The sequence below is a fragment of the Mirounga leonina genome, unplaced genomic scaffold, assembly GCF_011800145.1.
Source record: "Mirounga leonina isolate KUSES-001 unplaced genomic scaffold, KU_Mleo_1.0 Mir_101595, whole genome shotgun sequence".
NCBI lineage: Eukaryota > Metazoa > Chordata > Mammalia > Carnivora > Phocidae > Mirounga > Mirounga leonina.
In genome coordinates this window covers 9,353,636-9,365,685 of record NW_023270158.1, presented here as the reverse complement: position 1 = coordinate 9,365,685, position 12,050 = coordinate 9,353,636, and the positions used below count along the sequence as shown (strand labels likewise).

The 12,050-nt window shown below is 40.5% G+C and overlaps 1 pseudogene; it reads right to left on the bottom strand.

Annotated features, from left to right (window-relative positions):
* Positions 1-11,201: 11,201 nt before the first annotated feature.
* Positions 11,202-11,381, bottom strand: LOC118008005 (annotated as a pseudogene).
* Between the last annotated feature and the right edge of the window lie 669 nt (positions 11,382-12,050).

Genomic DNA, 12,050 nt, shown 5'->3' with positions numbered 1-12,050 from the left:
GAGTCGCGGGGGTTCTCTCGCGGCGCCCTCTAGCGGCATGTCTCAAAGCCTTCCCGGAAACCCGACTTTGTGGCGTGCGCGTCACCCAGGCGCCTTTGCAAAAGGAAAAGAGGAGTTCCTCTTGTGAACCCTGGCCGGTGACCTTGCTGTTTCTTCCTTGGCCGGTCGGGAAGTGAAACTCAGGAGAAGCAGCCTTGGGCAACATGGGGGTTAGAGCAGCGGTTTTCTAAAGTGTGGTGCGGGGCACCCTGTGGGTCCCAAGTTCCTTTCAGGGAGTCTGTGTCAAGACTAGTTTCATAATAATAGTAAGACGTCACTGGCCTTTTTCATTCTTGCTGGAATTTTCCAGAGGCGACCTGATGTGTGTGTGATGAAGTCATTGCTCTGATGACTAATGTAATGTGTGCTTGTATATTCTTGTGTTTTCTAAAATCTCCTAAGCTAAACTATTTGGATTCCTCAATAATTTTTCTTTCATACTTGTAATTTTTAGAGTTAGCACTCTGTTGTCTTTCTTATTTTTTTCCTTCTTATTCTTTGTTAAATCTGGCCTTCCTCGTGGAAACACTCTCCTGCCTGGGGTACACTCTTCACAATTCCCTTCAGTAAAGATCTTTTGAAAGCTTTTCTGCTTTGCTTGTCTAAATATGTCTTCAATTCATCTTAAAATTCTTGAAGGATTTATTTCACTGCTTATAGAATTTGAGGTTGGAAGTTATTTCAGCATAGTGATGATGTCAGATTATCTTCTGGCTTCCATTGCTGTTGAAAGTTGTTACAATCCCTACTTGCTCCATCCTCTGTGCTTTTTCCCCCTTTTCTTTAGCTTTTTATTTTGAAATAATTACAGATTTATAGAATGCGTGATGACATTGCTCTGGTGACTAAAGGAATGTGTGCTTGTGTATTCTTATGTTTAACAGGATTTTCAAAGGTAAGCTTTTTGGATTCTTCAGTGATTTTTAAATGTCCTGAAAGCAAAATGTTCGAGAACGGTTGAATTAGAGTATAGCTATTTCTCGATTGTACCCACTGGAACAAGTATTCAAGCCTCTTGCAGATACAGTTTTTCTTTTACAACCCACCCTCCCAGACAGAGCCCCTGAGGGCTTGCTTTGGCCCCCCTACCTGGGTTCCAGGATGTCAAAGCATGAAAGGGGCCCACAGCATTTTCAGTCCATAGAATGAGAAATGGACTATCACCAGATGATTCCCTCCCCTCCCCAAACATTCAACAAGTGATTCTCTGCCTTTGCTAGCAATATCCTGTATGTAAAAGAGAAAGCAAAAGTAGGCTCTTTGTTACCCTTCCCACCCTCTGGGGAGGTTATGCATAGTGAGTCACCCGGGAGTTTATGAAACGTCTTTCTCAAAGATCTTTAAAAATAGCATTGATTCTCATCTGCCTAAGCCACTTCAGGTATTGTCTTTCCTGACACCATGACACATGGATGACCATTCATAGGCCCTTCCCTACTCTGTTTGGATCTAACTTGTGGGAGGAACTAGGAGAGCCTGTTACCTTTGTGTTTATTGATAACAGTAAATTAGACCTCCATGACTAAGCACTGATGATAGCTGCCTCGTTGAAGCAATAGCAAGGCTGTTTTCAGTTTGGGTTGCTTAGTTTTTCAGAATAATGATTGTCATTAAAATTTGTTTCATTTTTTCCTATGTATTCTGTTTTTCCAGTTTAAATTTCATGCTTTTATGCTCCACTTTGCCATTATGGCAAGAAGAGCCTATTCTTTTTTTTTTAAGATTTTATTTTTTAAGTAATCTTTCAACCCAATCTGGGGCTTGAACTCATGACCCCGAGGTCGAGAGTCACACGCGCTACCAACTGAGCCAGCCAGGTGCCCCAAGAAGAGCGTATTATGAAAAGCAGATGGCTAAAAAAAACAGAAACAAAAACAACTCATTGTGATTGTATTTGTGCACGTGTAGAAGCTTAGAACCGTATGAAATATGAATTTTCTTATGGTGGTGAAACAAGTTAGGCTTTTCCATTGTCAGGAATAGATACAATGGATGACTGATGTTTACTCTTGATACTGGAATTTATATTTAAAACTGCATAAAAAGGGATTAACTGAAAAACTTTGATTTGGTTAATAAGTCAACACATCAACAAGTACTTATTCAGTCTTGTGTTAGGTACTTGGGAGTTATAAAGGAGGATTAAGTTTTTTTTTTTTTTTAAAGATTTTATTTATTTATTTGAGAGAGAGAGAATGAGAGAGAGAACATGAGAGGAGGGAGGGTCAGAGGGAGAAGCAGACTCCCTGCCGAGCAGGGAGCCCGATGTGGGACTCGATCCCGGGACTCCAGGATCATGACCTGAGCCGAAGGCAGTCGCTTAACCAATTGAGCCACCCAGGCGCCCCAAGGAGGATTAAGTTTTGAAACCAGCCCTCAGGGCATACAGTTTACCTTTAGAGATGTATGTGTCTGTAGTTTACTACAACAGAATTTAAGCTTTGTGAGAAAGAGAATTCCTATAAAACTAAGGAGGTCTTAGTATGGGTGGAGTAGGAGGAAGGGAAACCACCAAGGCACGTTGTGGGGTGTTTTACATTCATTGTCTCATTTGATCTTCACAACTGTCTTGTGAAATAGATGATGTTAGCTCCATCTTCACAACTGAGAAAATTGGAGGCTCTGAAGGGTTACAAAATTGTCAAAGCTAGGAAGTGGTAGAGCTAGGAAAGAAGGAATTATGTTGATTTCCATGCCAAAGTGAAGCTGTCCAAGCTGCCCTGTTAAACTATTATGGAAGGTGTCAGGGTTTTCTTTTTCTGTTTATAAAGGTAATACATATTCATTAAGAAAATTGGAGAATGGCAGAAATGCAAAAAGTTAATAAAAATAATCCTGTTAGTAGGTTGATTTCCTTCCTGTCCTTTTTTTCTATGTACATATACATGCAGGGCTGATACTCAGTTGTTATATACAGTGTAGAAGATTTAAAATGGCCACAAATTCATTGTAGCTCCTCTCATCAAGAGGCAGGGTCTGTTTCCCCACTCCTTGAATCTGGACTGGCTTTGTGACTTGCCTTGACCAATAGAATGCAGTAGAAGTGGTGATAGACAACTTCTAAGCCAGACCTCAAAAGATCTTAAAGCTTCTGCTCATGCCTTCTTGGAATACTGCTGCCACCATATGAGGAAGCTTGAGCTAGCCTCCTTGGGGAGGAAAGGCCTCATGAAGAGAGGAGTCCAGCTGGTAGCCAGCACCAACTGCAAGATGTGTAAGTGAGGCCATCTTGGGCCATCCAATCCCAATTGAGCTGCCAGGTGATTGTAGTCGTACCAGTGACCCTAGGCAAAACCAACAGAATAACCGCCTAGCTGATCGCAGGCCACATTATCAACTCACAGAGTCATGAGCCAATAAAATGGTTGTTAAAAGCTACCAAATTTTAGGGTGGTTTGTTATACAGCAAAGGCTAACTCAAACTAGATGGCCATTTTGGTTGTTTACATCTGGCTTCCATCATGATTAGTCGTAGTGTCAGTTCTGACTGGTCTGTGCTTTTTTGCTGTACCTTTAAAAATATTTAAAAAATTACCTGTGTGTATGTGTGTAATAATAAGAAATTGGTATCCTTTAACTATAATTTCTATCTTTCAGAGTAGTGTAGTGGCTTCTTAGCTATTACAACTTTGAAATTGGATTCCCTATCTGTGTGATTGTGCCATTTACTGAACCTTGTTAAGTCACCATTTCTTTGTCTATAATGAGTAAATAATAAGAATATCCTTAATATGGTTAGTTGTTGTGAGGATTAAATGAGGTAGTACATATAAAGTGCTCAGTGTAGCACCTGGCCTGTTAGCTTTATTACTATTAACATTTGTAGTGTATTTTTCCGTCATTAAGTATATTTAAATTTTTTAGAAAATGTAGTGGCTTCTTAGAGTTCAATTCTGTGCAATTTATTTTACCATTCTCTTGTTGAAGACTTAGATTTTTTTTTCAATGATAAATAATGCTTGATGAACATCTTTCCATCCAAGTTTGGCCCAGGTTTCTGGTTGTTTCCTTAGGAAGATTCCTAGAAGTGAAATTACTAAGTGAGCAGGGATGTAATTTTGTTGATCAGAAGCCAGAGAAACATTGTAAATTCAGGTTCCTCATTACATGAAAGTATAATTTGAGATGACTCTCCAGATGTGCTTGCTCGAGCTCAAAGTATCTAAATTTTGATAACATCTTATAATACTCGGGATAGACTAGAGTTTGGGTCTTCCCCAGAGGGGGTATTCTTGCTATGTGTGGGTGACACCCTTTGAGAATGATCAATAAAAACAACTAGCCCCAGGAAAACACCCTGTTTTGAGCCAACATTTTCTTTTCTTTTTCTATCCTTTTTCTTTATTTGAGAAATTATACATTAGGACATGAAAATCTGTTTCATCTTTAGGGCTGGACCATCAAAAGTGTAGGACTTCTCTTTGTAAATGTAAAGTATTATGTTACTTTAGGCTGCAGTTAAGAGGCTGGTCAGTAATAAGTAAGATATTAATCAGGACTCTCGTATGCAAGTGATAGTACCTGATTCTAACTAGTTTAGGCAAAAGGGGGATTCACTGCTCACCACAAGGAGCACAGGTATGACTGGAACTAGGACTTCGTGGTACAGTCTAAAATATACTGAACAAGAGGAAAGATCAGGGCTTGTAATGGGCAGCTAGTTGTTTCCCAGAAAAGCATCTTCTGCTTTTGAATAATTATTTTCCCCCTACACCCAAACAGATGGTTCTCCTTGGCAGTGGTGGGGGAGCTGCCAATCAGAGCATGCCACCTGCTTTGTCAATATTGTGATCCAAGCCATGCCAATCAGTGTCTTTTCTCATTGGCACCAAGAAAGTCCTTTCCTTTCTCCTGGTACATCTGGGAAGACGTGGAGGTCTGAGACAATGACTTTGACCTGCCAGGGAAGTCTGACCACATTTGAGTTTCTGGCTTGGCTTAACCACAGATGGGATGGCCTGCATGCTTCCAACCACCCCCATTGCTTACTTTTGTCCATCTCACACACACCCCCCACCCCCTGCTACTACCACTTTATACACTTGTAAGGACTAAGGGAGCCAAATGGTCAGAAAGTCTCCATTCCATTCACTCTGCAAAGAAGTGGAGATAAGAATCTCCTTGGCCAAAAAGAAGGATTGGGAGTGGTAGATACTGTTCGGGAACATGCAGAAATAGGAGTGATCATACTTGAAATCCCATGGATGTGCCAAGTTCTGCTCATTTCTGACTCTTGCCACAAGGAATGCCTATACCAAACCGAAGAATGAGAGGTCATATCGTTAGACTGAGGCAGAGACATTCCCGTGTTATAATGAGTTATCCCAAGCCGCCTTATGTATTTATTTATTTATTTTATTATTATTTTTTTTAAAGATTTTATTTATTTATTTGAGAGAGAGAGAATGAGAGAGAGAGAACACATGAGAGGGGATAGGGTCAGAGGACGAAGCAGACTCCCTGCCGAGCAGGGAGCCCGATGCGGGACTTGATCCAGGGACTCCAGGATCATGACCTGAGCCAAAGGCAGTCGCTTAACCGACTGAGCCACCCAGGCACCCGCCTTATGTATTTATAAGATGAAATCTATAAATTTACCATCCTAGTCTAAGCCTACCCCAGGCTGTTACTGTTGCATTCCATGGGACTCTCACTGAAGATCATAAAGAATTATGGTAGAGAGAGACCATCGAGACCCTGGGGTTGAACTTTAATACATGTGATCATGACTCTTTTTTTCCCCTTCTTGGCAATTGTGTTAAATCTTCAACAATTGCCTCCTGGAAACAAGATGTAGAGGATGAGTGACTTTCAGGCAAAGATGCGGATATATTCCAAGTCTCTGAATGTTTATGACTTAAGACTGGTCTTGTTGGCCCAAGGGCCATTACTGTCCACCATGAACCATTTTTATTTCAGGGTTCCACAATAGCAAGGCAGTTACTTGGAAGCAAGCTTTTTATACCATCCCTTTTGTATTAGTTATCTTTTGCCATATATCAAATGACCACAAACGTAGTGGCTTAAATTACATACATTTATTATTGCAGTTTCTGTAGGTTGGGAGTCCAGGCATGGCTTAGCTGATTCCTCTACTCAAGGCATCAGCCAGGCTGCATTCCCATGGGGGAGTATGGCCAAAGAAGAATCCACTTGCAAGCTCAAGTTGTTAGCGTTGGTAGAATTCATGTCCTTGACTGAGGATGTTGGCTTCTCACTGGCTGTTGGTTGAGGCCACCTGTGGTTTCTAGAAGCTGCTTGCAGTTCCTTATCACGTGTGCTTACCCAGTATGGCCATTTACTTCATCAAGCCAGCAAGGGGAGTCTACAGAGTAGTCTGTTAGCAGGATAGTCTTTTAATTGTGAAAAAAACCCCACATAACATAAAATTTACCATCTTAACCATTTTAAGCCATTTGTACGATACCATAGTGTTAATTGTGTGTGTGCATATTGTTGTATAACAAATCTCTAGCAATTTTTCATCTTGCAAAACTGAAACTCTACACCTATTGAAAACCTCCTCATTCCCCCCTCCTCCTAGTACCTGGTAATCACCATTCTGCTTCCTGACTCTATGAGTTTAATGACTTTAGATACCTCATATAAGTGAATCATACACTGTCTTTTTGTGACTGGCTTATTTAATTTACCATAATGTCCTCAAGGTTTATCCGTGTTGTAGCCTATGATAAAACTTCCTTCTTTTTGAAGAAGAAGAAAAAGGTAGCGGGAGGGGAAGAATGAAGCGGGGGAAATCGGAGGGGTAGACGAACCATGAGAGACGATAGACTCTGAAAAACAAACTGAGGGTTCTAGAGGGGAGGGGGGTGGGAGGATGGGTTAGCCTGGTGGTGGGTATTGAGGAGGGCACATTCTGCATGGAGCACTGGGTGTTGTGCACAAACAATGAATCATGGAACACTTCATCTAAAACTAATGATGTAATGTATGGGGATTAACATAAGAATAAAATAAAAAAAAATCTTCAATCAAAAAAAAAAACTTCCTTCTTTTTAAAAGTTGAATAATATTCCATTGTATGTATATCCCACATTTCTTTTTCTATCTGCAAACTTTCACAAATTTTATGCGTTCAAGTCTTTATTTAAATTCCAGTTAGTTAACATACAGTGTAATATTAGTTTCAGGCGTACAATATAGTGATTCAACACTTCCATACCTCACCCGGTGCTCATCACATATTGTGCCCTCCTTAATCCCCTTCACCTGTTTCACCCATCCCTCAGCCACCTCCCCTCTGGTAGCCAGCAGTTTGTTCTCTACAGTTAAGAGTCTGTTTTTTGGTTTCTCTCTTTCTCTCTTCCCTCTTTGCTCATTTGTTTCTTAAATTCCACATATGAGTGCAATCATATTATATGCCACATTGATGGGCATTTAGGTTGCTTCTACTTTCTGGCTCTTCTGAATAGTGGTACAGTGAGCATAAGTGTACAAATATCTTTTCAAGATCCTGTTTTCAATTCTTTAGGATCTATACCCAGAAATGGGATTGCTATATCATATGGTATTTCTATTTTTAATTTTTAAGGAACCTGTACACCGTTTTCCATAGAGGCTGCACCATTTTACATTCCCACTAGCAGTGCATGGGGGTTCTCTTTTTCTCCACATCTGCACCAGTGCTTGTTATTTTCCAGGTTTTATTTTTGTTTTCGTTTTTTGGGGGTTAGTGGTCATCCTAACAGGTGTGAGGTGGTAGCTTATTGTGATTTTGATTGTGGTTCTCTGATGATTAGTGATGTTGAACATCTTTTCATATGCTTGTTGGCCATTTGTATATCTTCATTGGAGAACTGTCCGTTTAAGTTCTTTGGCCATTTTTAAATAGGTTATTTGTTTTTTATGGTTGAGCTGTAGGAGTTCATTCTGTATTCTGGATATTAACCTTTTATCAGATACATGATTTGCAAATATTTTTTCCCATTCCTTAGGTTGCCTTTCCACTCTGTTGATTGTTTCCTTTGAGGTACAGATGTTTTTAAGGTTGATATTGTCCCATTTGTCTAGTTTTGCTTTTGTTGCGTGGCAAGAGAGGGCTTTACGTAATGTAACATAATCATGGGAGTGACACCGTGTCACCCTTACCATGGTCTCTTGGTTCAAAGCAAGTCACCAGTGCTGCCCATGCACAAGCAGAGGGAGGAGCACACAAAAGCATAAACAATAGGAGGCAGGATCATGGAGGCCACCTTGAGGTCAGTCTGCATTTAAAGGTCAGTAAAAGCCTGTTTTTTTTAATTTAACATTTAACAAACATTTATTAAGGTCTGTTTCCTGCCAAGCACTGTGTTTGGGGAATATGAAAGAAACGTGGCATAGTCCCTGCTCGCCAGGGGCTTACAGTTAAACATTGCAGGATCTAGTTGTGGATGGAAGGGATCCAGCCTCCTAGAGAAAAGGGACAGGAGCAATCAGAACTGAGGGGGCAGATACACTGTTTGTCACCTATTCAGTGTCACCTTCCTCCTCTAGGCCACCCTCCCTCTCTCCCCTTCTGAAGTCCTGTCTGAAGCGAAGACTGCTGTCAACCACTCAGCTCAAGGATCAAGGCTCTAACTCCTCACAAATACTTAGGAAACCTGCAAAGTGCAGTCAGCCATCCTTAGGCCTCCCAAAGTATCAGCTCTTTGAATCTGGGTATGGAGGTTACTCAGGAAGAAGATCATAGGAAATAATTGCCTGTTAGTGCACAAAGTATAAGACACCCCCTCTTTTCCCTATGGCCCCTGGGTACAGGCAATAGATTTTCAAGTTCAGAATCCAGCTTACCAATCTTTGTACCATTCATAAACTGGCAATTAAGTGTTAACTGTGAATCCAGGAAAATAGAAGATACTTCAAAGAAGGAAGGGCAAGGGAGTGAACTCCACCCAAGCAAGCGTCTGTCTGACTTGAGGAACAAGGAACAGACCCATGTTCTGGCCCTGATGTGAGCAGATGTTGGGCATATTGTGCTAGAGACAACAAAGGTTATTACCTGAGAACTGATTCTGGAGGTAGAGGATAAGGGGTTGAGTCATTCCTTTTGAAGAGATGATGGAGGTAGGAGAAGGGGTACAAGAAGATTAAAAGGGGACCCAGGACCATAGGATTGAGAGAACTGTGATACATTTTAAGAAGATTAATTATAGGAGGATGTATAGGAGAGGAAAAAACGTGATATGCAACTAGCATTTCTTAGTGTCTATTATGAGTGGAATGCCTTGCTTGGCTTTTTACAGATATGATTTCATTTAGTCTTAATTACTATGTATTATAACTTATTTTTTTACATGTGCTCTGTTTTGTCATCTAGATTTTATTAAATTAAAAAGATATTTGTTGTTATTCTAAAAAAATGGTTAATTATACATTTCCATTCCAGAGCTTCAGGGAAAACTGGGAATGAAATCAGCCATTTAAATAAAGCTAGCCTGGATGAATATAATCTGGAATAATAAGGTTTTTTTCTTTAAAGTTCTCCAACCTCTACTGTTGAGACTTCTGTCATCATAGAAACGCAGAATGATAGTGATTCACTAGTACAAATTTCTCATCTAATAGCTAAGAAAACTGAAGCCCAGAGAGGGTAAAGTACTCGTCCAAGGTCACACAGCTAGAAGGCGGCAGAGTCAGAAATATAACTCAGGTCTCCTGATTCTAAGTCAAGAGATCTTTTACTATACCTCATAGATCTTATAGCAAAAATGGAAAATTAAAAAACAGACAGTGTATTAAATACTGTCCTGAGGTTGGAGCTCAGGCAGAAAACTGTGAACATTCCACACATTTGGTCCACTTCTCACAAATTAAGTTTCACTAGCACACGCCTTGTTTTAATTACAGCAAAGAATGCTTGGTCTTGGGCGCCTGGGTGGCTCAGATGGCTGAGCATCTGCCTTCAGCTCAGGTCGTGATCCTGGGGTCCTGGGATAGAGTCCCATATCGGGCTCCCTGCTCAGCGAGGAGCCTCCTTCTCCCTCTGCCTCCGCCCCTCTCTCTCTCTGTCTCTCATGAATAAATAAATAAAATATTAAAAAAAAGAATGCTTGGTCTTGACAGTTCCTCTCCTCAATTTCTTCCTTTTCCTAAGCCTTCCTCCTCTGCCTTATGCCCCTGCCCCCTGTCCCAAGGGTGGGACTGATAAGTAGGACTCTGCAATATGGATCAGAAACACCTACAGTAAACCATCAACTTGCTCGGAGATCCAGGCCACCCTAAGAGGCTGCAAGCAGCCACTCCCATCCAAACTTCTTCACAGGAGAATGCCAGAGGCCACAGGACTTTGTGTTCATGGAGGATTCCCCTCTGAACATCTCACCAGTGAATCTGGGGCATGACACTATCGTCATTCTTTCTGAGATGAGTGCTAGCCCAGTACTTTGAAAATGGTCCATAGCTCTTCATTTATATTATTCCCTTCCAGATAGAGTACACACTCATCATCTGACAGGAGGAGGGGTTTTTTCCATCTAAGCAAGTAACTTAGAGAATGCCAACCTGTTGACATGAAACAAAAGTGCAGTTGGCTCAGTAAGTACTTCTTTTTTTTTTAAGTTTATATATTTATTTTTAGTAATCCCTACACCCAACATGGGGCTTAAACTCACAAGCCCGAGATCAAGAGTTGCATGCTCCTCCGACTGAGCCAGCCAGGTGCCCCTTAGGAAGTACTTTTTGGAAGATGGAGCTGAATGCACTGTGTGGCAGCAAAAGCAGGAAGTTTTGAGGCCAGGCAGACCTAGAGGCAAATTCCAGTGCTGCCAGTTACCAGCTATGTGATTTTGGATGAGATTCTTGAATCTCAGTGTGCTTATCTGTAACATGGAGTTAGTTTCCTCCTCCTATGGTTGTAAATATTAAATAGTGTTGTAAAAACCTTTTATAGAGTGCTTAGAATAAAGTAGGTACCCTCTAAATGTTTATTCCTTTCTGTCTAGCTGGTGATATAAGAAGTATAATAATTTTTGGATTAGGAAGAGTAATTGTGAATGGTCCAATAAGGAAAGAGAAGGATTTATCTCTAAATGTATTTTTATTCTGCCCTTATGCAGGATCATTCTTTTATTTCATGAAGCTTTGATCTTCCTCATGAATAATAATTGTGCAGTGATTCTGTTAATATTTGCCAACCAATGAGGCCTGCCCCAGTGGTCATAGAATCAGGAATCATTGCAGATCATCATTACACAACTGGGTAATCAGTATTATAATCCCCATTGTACTCTGCCTGGAGTATTTTATCTGCCTGGCCAGACATCATGTAGACAAGGTTCAATTAGCAATAATCGCGCCTCGGATAAACCTCATTGGCTACGATACTGCCACTGCGCAAAGCTGTAGACAAGGTTCAATCCAGAACACATCCCCAGGACAAATTATTTACAACTCTGTCTCACTTTAGAAGTGGACCTCATCCATGACCTGATTTAATATTCAACTACAAATCATACCTGGAGATTTTTTAAAAAAAGAAGCAGCTTAGTGAAAATAGGGGAACATGTTGAAAAGGCCATTATGCAGAACATATTAATTCATATAACTTTTTTCCTTTCTCCTTTTTATAGGTATTTTACCTATAAAATAGAGGGAAATTATGCAGTTACAGTGCTTAGAATCTGGGCAGGACAGCAGACAGAACAATTTCCCAAACTTTCTTTTCAGTACCTTGTCTCTGAAACCATGGTTAAAAAGAAAAAGCTGTTAAGGAGCTGTGAATAGTGGTTAAGCACTCTTCATTCACCTTTAGCAACATGTTAACAATGAAACACAATGCACAGTTTTGTAATTCTGTTGTTCAACTCCCAGATTATTTCAAATTCATTGAAAACTCTCTTCAACATATCCAAGAATCCCAGTGAACCCCAAGCAGCAAAAACACAAACCACACCAAGGCACTACAGAATTAAATTTCTGAAGACCAGTGATAAAGAGAAAATCTTAAAGATGAGATTAATCACTGGTTTGTTATCAAAAATAATGCAAACCGAAAGATGGTGGAACATCTT